This window comes from Salvelinus sp. IW2-2015, unplaced genomic scaffold, assembly GCF_002910315.2.
Source record: "Salvelinus sp. IW2-2015 unplaced genomic scaffold, ASM291031v2 Un_scaffold1713, whole genome shotgun sequence".
In the NCBI taxonomy this organism is placed as follows: domain Eukaryota; kingdom Metazoa; phylum Chordata; class Actinopteri; order Salmoniformes; family Salmonidae; genus Salvelinus; species Salvelinus sp. IW2-2015.
Window position 1 is genome coordinate 14,420 of NW_019943103.1, and position 13,363 is coordinate 27,782.

Consider the following 13,363-nt stretch of genomic DNA (forward strand, 5'->3'; position numbering starts at 1 on the left):
ACACATCTATTATTCAAGGGTTTTTCTTTATTTTTTACTATTTTCTACATTGTAGAATAATAATGGAGACATCAGCACTATGAAATACACATATGGAATCGTGTAGTAATCAAAAAAGTTTTAAGCAAATAAAAATAATTTGAATATTTTGTTTCTTCAAAGTAGCCTTTGCCTTGATGACAGCTATTGACATTCTCCTCAATTAACAGGTGTGCCTTGTCATAAGTTCATTTGTGGGATTTTTTCCTTCTCAATGTGTTTGAGAACAATCAGTTGTGTTGTGACAAGGTAGGGTTGGTATACAGAAGATAGCCCATTTGGTAACAGACCAAGTTCATATTATGGCAAGAACAGCTCAAATAAGCAAAGAGAAACAACAGTCCATCATTACTTTAAGACATGAAGGTCAGTCAATCCGGAAAATTTCAAGAACTTTGAAAGTTTATTCAAGTGCAGTCGCAAAAACCATCATGCGCTATGATGAAACTGTCTCTCATGAGGACCGCCAAGGAAAGGAAGACCCAGAGTTCCCTCTGCTGCAGAGGATAAGTTCATTAGAGTTACCAGCCTCAAGTTTCGGCCCAAATAAATGCTTCACAGAGTTCAAGTAACAGACACATCTCAACATCAACTGTTCTGAGGAGACTGCGTAAATCAGGCCTTCATGGTTGAATTGCTGCAAAGAAACAACTACTAAAGCACCAATAAGAAGAAGAGATTTGCTTGGGCCAAGAAACACGAGCAATGGACATAGACCGTTGGAAATCGTCCTTTGGTCTGATGAGTCCAAATTTGAGATTTTTGGTTCCAACCGCCGTGTCATTGTGAGACGCAGAGTAGGTGAACGGATGATCTCCGCATGTGTGGTTTCCCCGTGAAGCATGGATGAGGTGGTGTGATGGTGTGGGGTGCTTTGCTGGTGACACTGTCTGTGATTTATTTAGAATTCAAGGCACACTTAACCAGCATGGCTACCACAACATTCTGCAGCAATACGCCATCGCCATTTGGTTTGAGCTTAGTGGGACTATCAATTGTTTTTCAACAGGACAATGACCCAAAACACACTCCAGGCTGTGTAAGGGCTATTTGACCAAGAAGGAGAGTGATGGAGTCCTGCATCAGATGACCTGGCCTCCACAATCACCCGACCTCAACCAATTGAGATGGTTTGGATGAGTTGGATTGCAGAGTGAAGGAAAGCAGCCAACAAGCGATCAGCAGATTTGGGAACTCCTTCAAACTGTTGGAAAAGCATTCCAGGTGAAGCTGGTTGAAGAATACCAATAGTGTGCAAGCTGTCTTCAAGGCAAAGGGTGGCTACTTTAAGAATCTAAAATAAAATAAAATTTTTGATTTGTTTAACACTTTTTTGGTTACTACATGTTTCACATGTGTTATTTCATAGTTTTGATGTCTTCACATTATTCTACAATGTAGAAAATAGTACAAATAAAAAAATCCTGGAATGAGTAGGTGTGTCCAAACTGTTGACTGGTACTGTATTTATTTTTAGTTTGACACATATTTAACCCCTTTATTTTTAACCCACTCGTTGGTATGGGTTACCTTCAGTCGAGTCCGTGACACCATAGAGTGGTCATTAGTATGGGTTACCTTCAGTCGAGTCCAGCACTGTGGTGTGTGTGTGTGTGTGTGTGTGTGTGTGTGTGTGTGTGTGTTGTGTGGTGTGTGTGTGTGTGTGTGTGTGTGTGTGTGTGTGTGTGTGTGTGTGTGTGTGTGTGTGTGGTGTGTGTTGTGTGTGTGTGTGTGTGTGTGTTTTGTTAGCTTGTGTGTTTGATGGTTATGTGATATTTTTAGTCTTCCCCTTTCCTACTCCCAAAACACCTACCTTCCCTTTCCTACCCCCATTCCCTCCCATTCAGACTGATATTACAGCTTTCCTACCTCCAAAATAATCTTCTCCATTCAGACGGACAATGACAGATGTGGCATTATGATAACAGATTATATATGAGTGTTGGCTGGGTAATTCTATGGTCATGGCGTGACAGTACCCCCCCCCCCAAAGGTGCGGACTCCGGGCAAACCTGAAACCAAAGGTGGGTTAGGGGGGGTGTCTAGTGTCGTGTGGCGGCTCTGGTGCGGGGCGAAGAACCCGTCCAGCTCATGGATCCAGCCATGGACCCGGGGCTGAACACTGTACCTGGACTGGACATCGGTGTCAAGGCTTGACTTGTTCCACTGCTTCAGCTCCTGTTCTCCTAGTAAAATATTGTGGAGTTCCTCAATATAACAGTACCGGACCCTGTTTCAGTCCAAGACAAGCACTTACGTACGCACACTATCACGTCACCACCTGCTTAATGTCACATTCAATTAGTTATAGGATTCTTATCATGACAACTTCCAAAGCAGTCTAAAGTTACACCTTCTGGGGTTGACCTTGACTCTAAAGCAGTCTAAAGCCACGCCTTGGGGTTGACCTTGACTCTAAAGCAGTCTAAAGCCACGCCTTCTGGGGTTGAACCTTGACCTCTAAAGCAGTCTAAAATCACACCTTCTGGGGTTGAACATTGCTCTGATGGTGTAATTGTGTCTGTCCATGTGTGTCAGTGATGTCATCAGTGTCAGACAGACCGTACTGTAGTGTAGGACGATTGTGTCTCAACGACCCCGGGACACATTGACAGGACTGACGGACTTTGACACCCATCAGCTGAGATTACTAAACACGCTGCATATGTGTCTGCTTAGCAGCCACTGGGTGTGTGTGTGTGTGTGTGTGTGTGTGTGTGTGTGTGTGTGTGTGTGTGTGTGTGGTGTGGTGTGTGTGTGGTGTGTGTGTGTGTTGTGTGTGGTGTGTGTGTGTGTGTGTCCCTCGTGAGTTTCTATCCCACTGTCGATGCATACCCTCTGCTTGGCTGTTATGACACACGGGCTTGAACTATCAGATGGCCTCAGAATACCCTGCATAGCATCCCCCACCCCACCACACACACAGTGTTTGTCAACAAACACTCAAGGTCATGTGGCTTTGCTAACACACACACAGACACACAGACAACACACCAACACACAGACACACACACACACACACACACTGAGAACAAGAATACAGACCCTCCACACATACAGTATTTGTCAGATGGCTCAGGTGGGCTCAGTGTGTGAGTTGTCTGTTTGTGTGTGTGTCTGTGCGGCATCGTGACCGATTGCATTTGTTTCCATAAGGCCAGCGTGAGGTATATGTTTCCATAAGGCCAGCGTGAGGTATATGTTTCCATAAGGCCAGCGTGAGGTACATGTCTGCCCCAGCCTGATAGCTGTCAGTTCATAGAGGTCATGTTGGTGTCTCCACAGTATGCCGGTAGAGAGATATGACAGAAAACGAAAACCACCACAGAGAGGCAGAGTAAAAGGAGCCTCTGAGAAAGTTCTGTATTGTTGGGTCAAGGTAAGTCATGCTTTGGTGAAACCTGTGTGAAAATTTTGTAGACTAGGTGTGAGCAAGTACAACCAGCTCCTAGAGGACTCACTGATTGGTCCAGCTCCTAGAGGCCTCACAGATTGGACCAGCTCCTAGAGGCCTCACTGATTGTTCCAGCTCCTAGAGGACCACTGATTGGTCAGCTCCTAGAGGACCTCACTGATTGTTCCAGCTCTAGAGGACCTACTGATTGTTCCAGCTCTAGAGGACCTCACTGATTGGTCCAGCTCTAGAGGACCTCACAGATTGGACCAGCTCCTAGAGGACCTCACTGATTGTTCCAGCTCCTAGAGGACCTCACTGATTGGTCCACGCCTAGAGGACCTCACTGATTGTTCGCCTCCAGAGGACCTCACTGTTGGTCGCTCCAGAGGACCTCACTGATTGTTCCAGCTCCCAGAGGACCTCACTGATTGGTCCAGCTCCTAGAGGATATCACTGATTGTTCCAGCTCTCAGGGACCTCACAATTGGTCAGCTCCCAGAGGGACCTCACTGATTGGTCCAGCTCCTAGAGGACCTCACTGATTGGTCCAGCTCTAGAGGACCTCACTGTTTCCAGCTCCAGAGGACTCAGATGGTCCAGCTCCCAGAGGACCTCACTGATTGGTTCCAGCTAGAGGACCTCACTGATTGGTCACGCTCCTATGAGGACTCACTGATTGTTCAGCTCCTAGAGGCCTCACTGATTGGTCCAGCTCCTAGAGACCTCATGATTGTTCCAGCTCTCAGAGGACCTCACTGATTGTTCCGCTCCCAGAGGACTCCATGATTGGTCCAGCTCCCAGAGGACTCACTGATTGGTCAGCTCCTAGAGGTCTACTGATTGTTCCAGCTCCTAGAGGACCTCCTGATTGTCAGCTCCTAGAGGCTCATATTGGTCCAGCTCCCAGAGGACCTCACTGATTGTTGGCTGAGTCCAAATGGCTCCTATAAAGTGAACGTCGACCGGAGACCTATGGAATAGGGTGCACTATTTAGACGAGGACTATGGAATAGGGTGCACTACTTTAGACCAGAGAGTGTGTGTTTGTGTGTGTGTGTGTGTGTGTGTTGTGTGTGTTGTGGTGTGTGTGTGTGTGTGTTGTGTGTGTGGTGTGTGTGTGTGTGTGTGTGTGTGTGGTGTGTGTGTGTGTGTGGTGTGTGTGTGTGTGTGTGTTGTGTGTGTGGTGAGAGAGAGAAAGAGAGAGAGTCTGTGTGTGTGTGTGTGTTTGTGAGAGAGAGGGAGGGAGGGCGAGGGAGAGAGAGAGAGAGGAGAGAGTGTGTTAACACTGTTACATAATGTTACTGTCATCTCCATTTACTGACACCACAGCAGCAACTTATCTTCTCTTCTGTTGACACACATTGATCTGTGTGTCCAGTCTGACTCTAGTACCCAGATCTGGGTTCAAATCATATTTGAAATAATTTCATACTTCATCTGTGCTTGATCGAGTTGCCTGGTTAGCGGACCAATAGAATAGTCCACACACATGTCAACCTCATCCGTTTGTAATTCCAGTCAGGCCAGAGCAAATGCTCAAAAGTATTTCAAAGATTTCAAATAGTATTTGAACCCATGGCTGATATGGTCTGAATCTGTCTGAACTTGACTGTAGAGTCGGAGTTCAGTGAAAAGTGGTTTAATAGAACAAGGCTGTGTGTGTGTGTGTGTGTGTGTGTGTGTGTGTGTGTGTGTGTGTGTGTGTGTGTGTGTGTGTGTGTGTGTGTGTGTGTGTGTGTGTGTGTGTGTGTGTGTGTGGTGTGTGTGTGTGTGTGTGTGTGTGCCCGTTAGCAAATAGAAGGTTTACTGCATACAAAATATATCACAAGGCTGTATACATCCCACCTCTATTTCGTCTTCTGCAGATGTGGAACTTCCATGACAAGTCCATTGTGTTGTGTACTGTAGCTTACTGGTTGGTCTCTATAGGTCAGATCAGGGTACGTGCATCTCTGGTACATGTGTAGTTGTGTGTAGTGTAGTTGTGTGTAGTGTAGTTGTTTGTAGTGTAGTGGTACATAGTGTAGTTGTGTGTAGTGTAGTGGTACATAGTGTGTTGTGTGTAGTGTAGTTGTGTGTAGTGTAGTTGTGTGTAGTGTAGTGGTAGACATGTGTAGTTGTGTGTAGTGTAGTTGTGTGTAGTGTAGTTGTGTGTAGGGTAGTTGTGTGTAGTGTGTTGTGTGTAGTGTAGTTGTACATAGTGTATTGTGTTAGTGTAGTTGTGTGTAGTGTAGTGGTACATAGTGTGTTTGTGTGTAAGTGTAGTTTGTGTGTAGTGTAGTTGTGTGTAGTGGTAGTTGTGTGTAGTTGTAGTTGTGTGTAGTGTAGTTGTACATAGTGTAGTTGTGTGTAGTGTAGTTGTGTGTAAGTGTAGTGGTACATAGTGTAGTTGTGTGTAGTGTAGTTGTGTGTAGTGTAGTTGTAGTGTAGTTGTAGTGGTAATGTGTAGTTTTGTAGTGTAGTTGTAGTGGTACATAGTGTAGTTGTGTGAGTGTAGTTGTAGTGTAGTGTAGTGGTAATAGTGTAGTTGTAGTGTAGTGTAGTGGTACTAGTGTAGTTGTGTGTAGTGTAGTGGTACATAGTGTAGTTGTAGTGTAGTGTGTGGTACATAGTGTAGTTTGTGTGTAGTGTAGTGGTACATAGTGTAGTTGTGTGTAGTGTAGTTGTGTTAGTGTAGTTGTGTTGTAGTGTAAGTTGGTAAATAGTTGTAGTTGTGTGTAGTGTAGTTGTACATAGTGTAGTTGTAGTGTAGTGGTACATAGTGTAGTTGTGTGTGTTGTAGTTTGTGTGTAGTGTAGTGGTACATAGTGTAGTTGTAGTGTAGTGGTATGTGTAAGTTGTGTGTAGTGTGTTGTGTGTAGTGTAGTGGTACATAGTGTAGTTGTAGTGTAGTGGTACAGTAGTGGTAGTTGTAGTGGTAGTGGTACATAGTGTAGTTGTAGTGTAGTGGTTACATGTGTAGTGGTACATTAGTGTAGTTGTAGTGTAGTGGTACATAGTGTAGTTGTAGTGTAGTTGTACATAGGTGTAGTTGTAGTGTAGTGGTAAATAGTGTAGTTTGTAGTGTGTTGGTACATAGTGTAGTTGTAGTGTAGTTGTAGTGTAGTGGTACATAGTGTAGTTGTAGTGTAGTTGTACATAGTGTAGTTGTAGTGTAGAGCTGTATAGCTTAGAGTTTGGTCTGTATAGGTCAGACCAGGGTATATAGCATCTCTGGTTCATAGTGTAGTTGTGTGTAGTGATCTTTTGAGATTGCATATTTCTATATCTTCTATCGTGTACATGTTTTACATAACCAGAATAAATATGAAATTGGACAATTGAAATGAAAATGCTTATATTGACATTATTGCAAAAATCGAGAATAAACCACTATGGTAGTTTTGGCACGACTAAACATCTGCAATGTAAAATGACTAATCCTATTTTAGCAATACACTTCTATGGAACTCATTTGTGGATATTGTTATTCTGAAATAGGCCATAATATTGTCAAGTTGTTGGCCTCTAATAGCCTGTAATGTTTTGTTTGGAAGCCGGTCAGCTCGTCGCTTTGTGGGCGGGGTTGACTGATAGTGAATGGTGGCCTGTTGAAAAGGGGCGGGATCTTACTACTACATGATGAATGACAGGTTCTTCGTCGTCACTTTTAAATTGTGTGTAGTCTGAACTCAACTCTAAAAGTTACGCCGGTTTACGAACAGATTTGTTTATATAATATTTATTGTTTTTCCAAAGGTTATTTATTCATAAAGTGATGGCAAAAGGAGAAGGAACCGAACAATATTCCAACAATAATTTATTAACGAATAAACCGGTGAACCCAGATGCGGTCAAATTAGCTGTGAAGGTAAGTTTGATTAATGTATACTTTTATCAACAATATTAGCAGAAAAGGTGTATACGTTCTGAACTAAACCGGAGAGGAAGACAGCTTCGATTAAATAGATTAGCCTAGTTATTTATTGGAACAAGTCTATATAATACTTTTTGTATTGATGATCAATTATATGGCCTATCATCAGTTTTTGATTTCCACGGGCTGTTATGACAGCAACCATCACGTTTCAATTACATTTTTTTTTGCTTGGCGTAAAGTGAACAGGTAATTCGTTTTTTTTTCTCCTTTCCTTTATTCATTTTCAAATTATTATCCGGTTCGTAACTAATGCTCTTCCCGTAGCGGTGCTAGCCCTTTGTTTTGATAGACCTATTTTAAGAATAATGTATATACGAAGTGATTAGAAATAACTATGCGTTTGAGGCCATTTTTAAATATATATATATATTATATTATGGCGCTTTTTGTGGGGTTGGAATAATACGAATGAATACACGGTGCCAGAGGAGCGTCTCTCTACGTAACTCGCAGCAAGGCGACGTGTCATTTCACCGGGGCTGGAGCTGTGATCTCTTCTGAAATTGGAATGACCCCTTCCACGCATGCTTGATCTGTGTATACGTTTTAAATACTTTACTATACCTAGTCATCAACAATTTAGGTGTTCACCGAAAGCCATTCCCGATATTTTATCTCTAATAATCGATCATTTATATGCTTATTGTTGGCAATTTTTAGTGATCAGTTTCATTGTCCCTTTTGACATGATCTCACTTCCACCATAGTAAAGAGAGGAACGTAAAATGCCGATAGTCTTCCTGTGATGCCTCAGACAACATAAACTGCACCTTATTTGGTGCTAATTGTTATTCGCCTAAGTGTTTTCAATAATAAACGGACGTAGACCTATATGATGTCACTAGATGGACTATTGAACTAACTGTGTAGTGGGGGATGTAATGTGGCTATGTGTGGGACTTTGGTGTATTTTTGGATGGGGACAGTGGGTTGGCTCGTGTTCCATCCTGTCCTGGCTAACTGAAGGGGGGGTTCTAATAATATACAAGGGGATATTGAACATAATTAAGATAATTATCTTAGCAGTTTCCAATAAATTTCACTCCCTCTTCAAGTGTAGGCCCACATGCCAGACAGACAACTTTGATAGTATTTTATGAATTTAATCAGGCAAGTTAGTTAAGAACAAACTCTTATTTACAGTGACGGCTTACCAGGGAAACGGTGGGTTAACTGCCTTATACAGGGGCAGAACGACAGATTTTTTTACCTCGTCAGCTTAGGGATTCGATCCAGCAACCTTTCAGTTACTGGCCCAACGCTCTAGGCTACCTGCCGCCCCAATATGTATCCCCGATAAGCCTATGTTGGGGAAAGCAGCTCATAGGAGCACGGTTTTGGTTGAAGAAAAAAAAATTCAACCCTGTCCAATACCACAGGTGTTTGACATGAATAAAAATAACTGTGTTCGTGTTGTATTTTGCCAGTTGAGTCAGTCGACCACTCGCTGAAAGATGTCTTATATCCCCCATGGTTATATCAGGCTTAAGAGAGAGTCATGTTTCAGTCAGAGTAACTTGATGTGTGAAACAAAGAATGTGTTGGTGCATCAACAGTCTTAAATGACTCAGACATGTATGTTCACACGGTGGGGGATCATCTGTTTCACTAGATCTAAAGTACAAAACAATAATAGACACAGGTTCTCAAGGCAGGTGACGATTATATTTAGTGTAGAGTTGATTTAGATGGCACATGTTTTATGGCCTGGGAACTTGGCCTGTAAATCTGTCAGGTTTAGATGTCTTTGATAAGTATTGATTTGGGACTGGGCACAAACTCTTAGATGAACACTGGGTACGAAGTACCAGGACACGTATGTGTGAATGAGGTGATGTCTCGGAGATCCCACCATTTAGGGTTCTCCTAAACCTGGGTGGCAGCCACAGAGAGCCCTTTTCATTGGCTTAGGCAGAGGGTGTGTCCCTGACTGCCCGTTATATGGCCAAGTTCCATGACGGGGGACGGCCCTCATCCTCGCCAAATGGATTGTGACAACCCTGTGAAGGGTCACACTGACCGGTCTGTGGGCCTTGGCTGCGTAATGTTTCCCTGGCACGAGTGACCTGACAGACTGCTTCCCTGATGGCACCCTATTCCCTACAGCACTACCCTATAGACCCTGGTCTAAAGTAGTGTACTACTACCCTATAGACCCTGGTCTAAAGTAGTGCACTACTACCCTATAGACCCTGGTCTATAAGTAGTGCACTACTACCCTAATAGACCTGGTCTAAAGTAGTAACTACTATCCTATAGAACCTGGTCTAAAGTAGTGCACTACTACCCTATAGACCTGGTCTAAAGTAGTGTACTACTACCCTATAGACCCTGGTCTAAAGTAGTGCACTACTACCTATAGACCCTGGTCTAAAGTAGTACACTACTATCCTATAGACCTGGTCTAAAGTAGTGCACTACTACCCTATAGGCCAGGGGTGTCAAACTCATTTCGCATCGTGGGCCACATACGGCCTAGGGAGATGTCAAGTGGCCGGACCATTAAAATTATACCATACTCTGCTATAAATAACCAAATATCATGTCTTTCCTTTGTTTTGGTGTAAAGAAGCACAAGAACATTAGGAAAATATAGCTGGCTTTTACCGCTGCTTCACTGACTTCTCGGCTCTGGATGAAAGTTGACTGCTGTTTCCTCAGACCCGCCAGCAATTCGTAATCTTATCTCTTCTCAGTTGTCCTTGCAAGCCGTCATATTTTTTCGCTGTGATGAGTCTCGTAGTGGCGTCGAATATTATATTCTTCAATACCGAAACTTGTTGAAAACACACCAAGCACGAAGGTTTTCCGTGCATCTCTGTAAATAAATAGGACGTGGTCCATTTTTCTTTGAAAATTCACACTCCTTATCTACTTTTCTCCGTTTGGATAACGACATTTTGGCTAATGAGGGTGTAGCGGAGAGGTAGAGACCAAGGTATTAACAACGTCGTAACAAGCAGCAGATGGCGCATTGATACCGTCTGCTGTTTTCAGTCTGTCTCAGTGATGCGGCTTGTCTTCTACTCTGATGGAAAGAGTGCGCCCTTAGCGGATAATCCATGAATTGCAGCGAATTAAAATATTAATTCCATGTCTTTTATGCATTTTTCCACTTTCAAATTATCCTGCGGGCCTGATCGAACCTCCTTGGGGCCGGTTCCGGCCCGCGGGCCGTATGTTTGACACCCCTCTATAGGCCCTGGTCTAAAGTAGTAACACTACTACCCTATAGGCCCTGGTCTAAAGTAGTACACTACTACCTATAGACCTGGTCTAAAGTAGTGCACTACTACCCTATAGACCCTGGTCTAAAGTAGTGCACTACTACCCTATAGACCCTGGTCTAAAGTAGTACACTACTATCCTATAGAACCTGGTCTAAAGTAGTCACTACTACCCTATAGACCCCTGGTCTAAAGTAGTGCACTACTACCATATAGACCCTGGTCTAAAGTAGTACACTACTACCCCTATAGACCCTGGTCTAAAGTAGTGCACTACTACCCTATAGACCCTGGTCTAAAGTAGTGCACTACTACCTATAGACCCTGGTCTAAAGTAGTACACTACTTCCTATAGACTGGTCTAAAGTAGTACACTACTACCTATAGACCCGGTCTAAAGTAGTGCACTACTACCATATAGACCCTGGTCTAAAGTAGTACACTACTATCCTATAGAACCTGGTCTAAAGTAGTACACTACTACCCTATAGACCCTGGTCTAAAGTAGTGCACTACTACCCTATAGACCCTGGTCTAAAGTAGTGCACTACTACCCTATAGACCCTGGTCAAAGTAGTGCAACTATACCCTATAGACCCTGGTCTAAAGTAGTGACTACTACCTATAGACCCTGGTCTAAAGTAGTGCACTACTACCCTATAGACCCTGGTCTAAAGTAGTGCACTCTATCCTATAGACCCTGGTCTAAAGTAGTGCACTACTACCCATAGACCCTGGTCTAAAGTAGTGCACTACTATCCTATAGACCCTGGTCTAAAGTAGTGCACTACTACCTATAGACCTGGTCTAAAGTAGTACACTACTATCTATAGACCCTGGTCTAAAGTATGGCACTACTACCTATAGGCCCTGGTCTAAAGTAGTACACTACTACCCTATAGGCCCTGGTCTAAAGTAGTACACTACTACCCTATAGACCCTGGTCTAAAGTAGTGCACTACTACCCTATAGACCCTGGTCTAAAGTAGTGCACTACTACCCTATAGACCTCTGGTCTAAAGTAGTAACTACTATCCTATAGAACCTGGTCTAAAGTAGTAGCACTACTACCCTATAGACCCTGGTCTAAAGTAGTGCACTACTACCATATAGACCTGGTCTAAAGTAGTACAACTACTACCTATAGACCTGGTCTAAAGTAGTCACTACTACCCTACTAGACCCTGGTCTAAAGTAGTGCACTACTACGCTATAGAGCCTGGTCTAAAGTAGTGCACTACTACCCTATATAACCTGGTCTAAAGTAGTGCACTACTACCCTATATAACCTGGTCTAAAGTAGTGCACTACTACCCTATAGACCCTGGTCTAAAGTAGTGCACTACACAGGGGATAGGGTACCATTTGGGAAGTAGCCTGGGTGATTGGTATCGGGGTGGGAAATGTCCCAGGTTCTGTTCACACTGTTGAAGTGAGTCGGTCTGTCATGACAAAAACGCCTCTTCTGTCCCAGACTCCCAGCACTGGTGCTCACATTACTGTGGGTGGATTCCGTAGACAGATACCTCTCCTCCCAGCTGAGTTTAGAGACATACACACTGGTCCTCTCAGTCGGACTGCTGATCAGCCAAACAGAACTTTGTATCATCCGATTGTTCTTTGGTCCTTGAGAGGAAAGAGGAGAGCTGTGAGAGACTGGAGAGCTGTGAGAGACTGGAGAGCTGTGAGAGACTGGAGAGAGAGAGAGAGAGACTGGAGAGAGAGAGAGAGAGACTGGAGAGAGAGAGAGAGAGAGAGAGAGAGACTGGAGAGAGAGAGAGAGAGAGAGAGAAGAGAGAGAGAGAGAGAGAGAGTAGAGAGAGAGAGAGAGCGAGACTAGAGAGAGAGAGTGAGAGAGAGAGAGGTTAATCCGTTTCACCTCGCGCTACATTTTTCAGGTTGCACATTGTCCAGTTGTTTAGATATCTTTTGTAGACTAGCTTATATATATATTGGATCACTTTGTTGATGTCCCTCTCACTCCGTTTGTTTATTAAGCGGTGTTACACTTTCCTGTCAGTTTTTTTTACTTTCTCAGTTCATTTGTGACACTTCTGTAGGTCAGACTGCAACAAAGTTGGTTATTCAAAGTTGGTTAATTTAAAAAAAGAGTAAACTGCTCATTTTAATGAATGAACCCCTTCTTTTGTCTCTCTTTCTCAGCGTGAACAGAAGACCAGGTTGTCCATATGCAACAAGCTGTGCTACGCGGTGGGAGGAGCGCCCTATCAGATCACAGGATGTGCTCTGGGCTTCTTCCTTCAGATATACCTACTGGATGTGGCCCAGGTGATTGATCAGTCCGAGGCCCCGCCCCAGTCCCTGGGGGGACTTTCACTATTCGAATAGTATCAGACATTTTTGTTGGATATTCTAAATACAAGTTGATGTTGTTGTTTTTTTTACTTATGTTTTTTAACCTGAGCGCTGCGTGAGTGAGTGTGCTCTAGTGCTCTAGTGCTCTAGTGCTCTAGTGAGGGTGCTCTAGTGCTCTAGTGAGTGAGGGTGCTCTAGTGAGTGAGGGTGCTCTAGTGCTCTAGTGCTCTAGTGAGGGTGCTCTAGTGCTCTAGTGAGGGAGCTCTAGTGCTCTAGTGAGGGAGCTCTAGTGCTCTAGTGAGTGAGGATGCTCTAGTGAGTGAGGGTACTCTAGTGAGTGAGGGTGCTCTAGTGAGGGAGCTCTAGTGCTCTAGTGAGTGAGGGTACTCTAGTGAGTGAGGGTGCTCTAGTGCTTAGTGTCTAGTTGAGTGAGGGTGTTCTAGTGAGTATAGTTGAGGGGCTCTA

The 13,363-nt window shown here is 43.8% G+C and overlaps 1 pseudogene; it reads left to right on the plus strand.

The window, feature by feature from the left end:
• The first annotated feature begins 7,105 nt into the window (after nt 1-7,105).
• The window catches only part of LOC112071764 (sodium-dependent lysophosphatidylcholine symporter 1-B-like), a 59,773-nt pseudogene continuing 53,515 nt past the window's right edge, over nt 7,106-13,363 (plus strand).